Source organism: Salarias fasciatus, chromosome 1 (genome assembly GCF_902148845.1).
Source record: "Salarias fasciatus chromosome 1, fSalaFa1.1, whole genome shotgun sequence".
NCBI lineage: Eukaryota > Metazoa > Chordata > Actinopteri > Blenniiformes > Blenniidae > Salarias > Salarias fasciatus.
The window spans coordinates 20,749,991-20,754,585 of record NC_043745.1 but is presented as its reverse complement, the minus strand read 5'-3'; positions in this window follow the sequence as shown (position 1 = coordinate 20,754,585).

The following is a 4,595-nucleotide window of genomic DNA, read 5'->3' as shown; positions in this document are numbered from 1 at the left end:
GAAGCAACTTCCGTGAGAAGTTCTTTTTAATCTAGCTCATAGATTGCTTCGTTCAAAAGATACGGGCGTACTTTAAATTCCTTCCCGACACATTCTTTGGTTTCCTTTCATCGATTTTCAGGCTAATTGTAATTAGACCGTCTCCCCCTGTGGCAGATAAACCAATATCTATAACCAGATACTTCAGTAGATATTAAATGTATAAGTGAAAGACAAATTGACAAGTAATTCTAGAATTTGTAGATCTAAGATATAGCCAAGCTCAAGCTTAAATTAAATTGTCGAAAAAAAGATGAAAGAAAATTCAAATTAGTGTGTAATCTCATTTCTGTAGTTAATGAGATTATGATTGTGCCAGTGATGGCTAAAGCAAATGTAAACAAGCTAAGTCATTACCCTTAGGTTTACGATCATCATAGAAAGGATTTTTTTTAATAACATCAGTAAAATTCATTTTAATCAACAGTCCCCAGTTTTCACTCCCTGCTGAATTAAAAATGTGAAGAGTCACAAAGACGCACAGTGGACGATGCTCATTTTCAAGTCAGGTGCCATCAAATAGTTCTTACATCTTCATTTGAGGGTTTTCTATGCTTTGTTACAATTGTCCAATACTACATTTTGCTCAGAATCTATTGTCCCCTTCTTGCTCTTCGACAGTATTTGGCACATTTGATGGAAACACCTTGAAGCAGCAGCACAGAGAGACATTAGGTAGTGTTCTGCGAAGCGAATCTCATTTGTTGACACAGATTATCTAGATCACTGCAAAACAAACTAAAATTGAACTAAGTCCAGTGATTGAACTGTTACTGCAGAAGCATGTCAACCTAACCCACTTACAATTTAGTCATTTTTATGGCTTCTTTGCAAAAGATGCGTTTTCCCATGTTGGATATTCACAGAGACAATTCTCTCCAAAACAGGATGGTCTTTAAATATTCACTTGTTTTTTTCTCCTCTCCCTTGATCTTTGCGTTCTTTCATTTTTCTCATCATAGTTCCAGACGTCACACCCCTTGGACATGAGTGATTTTTCAAGGTTTTTTTATAACTTGTTATTCTGTGTTGTGAACACTGGATGGTTTTATTGAATTTGTTCAGGTAAATCATGCAGTCTGCATGTGGCGTGTAGAAGCATCTAAATTCGGCTTTGAGTGTCACCGTGCTATTCCACGCTGACTTTTAATATACTCGAGTATTTGAAGGTGTTGCTGTTGAATTTAAGCTGTCAGTGCTTGAAAAACCCAAGTTCATTAATCGCTGTTCTCTGTGCTTTGTCAAAACGTACTAATTGTCGAGGGCCTCACTTTATCTTTGTCGCAATCAGAATGCCATGAAGATTATTCTCTAAACTAAAATACATCAAGTCAAATACTGCTAGATTGTTGCTGTTGCACTCCCTGATCGGGGCTAAGTTATTTATGACCCATCTCTCTGTTACCACTTTACTGCAAGGTACAACTACTCCAAATGAGAAAACATTAGAAATGAAGGACTGCAGGTATGGAGGCTGTAATTGGACTCTGGAGACTTGAAGCAATTAACTGTGAAGAAATTGCGTGCCAGAAAAAAAAGAAAAACTTACTGGAGAGTCCTCTGACGGGATGTGATTGGCTCAGAGATGATGGGAGAAGTTACCCGCTGAGTGTTGAAGATGCTCCTTTGTTTGATATCCTACTAGCCCAGCCAGTGGCGTCATTTTATTTTGGCCCAAAAAAAAAGGAGCGTTTGGACCAAACCCTTTGAGAGAGTTCATTTCACATCTTTGATCTTCAGTAATGTTATGCAATACCCAAACTTCTTATGTAGTCTGGGTAATACTTTCAAAACATGCAATAGCTACTTTTTTATTTTAACCAAATATTTGAGTTTTGCAGGGTGAACTCTGACTTACTCGGAATCCTTCAAAAAGAAATCTGATGAACATTTGGCTTGGGGCTGCGTTTCAGTCCACCAATCTTTTGTTTTATACAACACTCTATCTTAAAATTGTGCATTGTGTTTAATTTTTCATTCTGTTTTGATTTTTTTGAATTATGCATAGATGCTTCTAACTTTCTTTTGCTTTTTCCTATTGTCTTTGTTATTCTACATTTGTTGCTGCTCGTGTTTGCTGATGTGGAGCATTTTGTCTTACTGAAATGTCCCACGCAAGTAAAGTTGCGTTGCCTTTATAGGATCATGGCGTTTCCCCTGATAACCACTACGCTTCAGGGATTTTCATTATTTGCACTTACACTTTCAGTGCGAATGCTGTTGTGGCACCAGGAAGTCAATTGAGGTATCAGAGTGTCACAATTAACCACAGCAAGCGGCAGGATGCTGTTATGAAAGATGTATGTGTTTCACTCCCTTGGTCGCATATTCAATAACCGTGAGAATTTAATCTGGGAATTTGTTATATTTCTGGACTAATCATTTAGGCGTTTTAAAGAAGGAGAGTTTGGGCTGCATTGATCGACATGTAGTCGTTCACAGATGAGTCCTTTTGTATTGATGAAGTTACGACCCTGAAGAAGGAAATGAATAAAAGTCCTTCCAAACTTTGCTCAAAGAAATATGAATCCTTTTATTTCCTGTAGTTGACAAAAATTGAGTTACTGGATAAAATCTGTTCACCTGCCTTTGAATAACGCTCACCAACACCTCTGTAAAGTCCTGTTAGAATGAACTTTGGCCTCTGAGCTCGACTCCTAATCATGATCCTCACACAGTTTATCTCATGCTAAACTGATGCAGTTGTTTGTCAGACCAAGCCTGCTTTCAGATGATTAATAGGGTTTCCTAAACTAAAATGCTGCCATGTCGCGAATATATATATACAGATGACAAATAGAAATGACCTTTCAGGAGTTAATTGATAGTTGGATGGTTTCCATCATTATTAGTAAATTCCTCTGCTGGGAAGGTTAGAATGCTTTGCAACATTCTAATGTAAACACAAAAAGCTAATGCATTTTGAAACATAGCCCATTTAATATCTCTGGCATGTGGTCGACAGATAATTTAAAGTTGGCCTTTGGTGCCGACATCCCTTCCTCATTATGAATATGTCAAATGCGTTTTTCCCATGACAAAATGCACACTTCCTTTATAGAAGAAGACTGGAGCGAGTGAGCTCAAGAGTAGAATATTAATGCTTTTTGGCTTCCTACGTTGACTGTAGTGTTCATATATGCTCTGATGTACAGTCTACACTCAGCACAGGCCTGGGTGGACATCAGCCATTGAAACTGCATCGCTGTTTCTGTTATCTTCGGGATTCTGATTTACCCAGAGGGCTATTTCAAGGTCTTTGAGTCAAACGTGTGGCTCCAACACACCAACTATATAGATTGCCAGTTGTAAATATTTTATTATACTTAAGCATGTTTTGTAAGCTGGTTTACTTGTGCTATATCTTCATTAATCTTTAACACGCCACTTTGTGAACTGTGGCTCTGGCCTACTTTAGCCAGTGTGAGCTGATGGCTCTAATGGAGTGTGCATGCCTATACAGTCAGTGTAGAATGTCCCTTAGAGACGGGCACTGCTTTGAAGTTCAGTAATGAAGGCTGCAAACAGAGTTCATAGTCAGAACTGTTGGATTTGGGCCCTTGTTTCATATGGACCCATTAAGAGGCCAGGCTTTTTATCCAGAGAGGAATGTATGAGTTCTCATCTTGGGACGGTTGATCAGCTGCAGAGTGGTGCATCTCTGCTGTGTCTTTGGTCCCTTTGCCTTTGGTGCTCGTGCGGCTGTCAATGAGAGAGCCTCCCTTTATCCAGGCTCCAGCCTCCCTCTCACTGAGCAGAGCCAGATCTCACTTCATCTCAGAGCAACTACTCTTCTTTGAAATATATTGAACTGCAGAGATGGACATCTTCTCTTTGCTCTTTTGGAGACCTCTGAATCAGAAAGAAGAAACTTGGAGCCAATATACCTTTACAAGTATTGCTTTTTGCTTCTCAAACAATTACGGTCTCCTCACAGCATGAGGATGAGAGTTTGACTCCAGACTGTGGCCTATCTGTGCAAAGTTTTCATGCCCCCCTCGTGCCTGGTTTTCTTAAAATGCTTTGGCTTGTCGGGTTAATTGGTGACTCCAAGCAGTGCGTGAGCGTGCGAGCGTGGGCCCCTTGGTGACAGCACTTTTCATGTGAACTTGGCTGAGTTTTACTCCAGCTCCTCACAAGCCTATCTTGTACCATGATTGGCTGGGTCTTGATCAAGACAAAAAAAATGAACCTGTATTCGATTTTAATTTGGCTGCCATACACTTTGAAGTTTTCTTTTTGTCAAGTTACATCGTGCTCCCAATGATGCCGCTACACCTGGAGTGAGTCGTTCTTCAAGCATGTCGAGCACCATCTGGGATGTGCGCTCGCTCCTCCGCTGTATCGGAATGGCACCTCAGCTTGAACTTCATCTCAGGAGTGAAGTTTCAGCACGCGAGTGTCGGACACTGATTATGTATGTGTGTTGAATCGCTCCCTGTTGGACCACTGTAGGCCGCACATATTCATGATGCCTGCCAAGCATCCTCCATCAGGTATGTTAGAACCTCACTTTAGGGCTTGTGCTCTGGACGGTGAATAAAATGAACATGGTT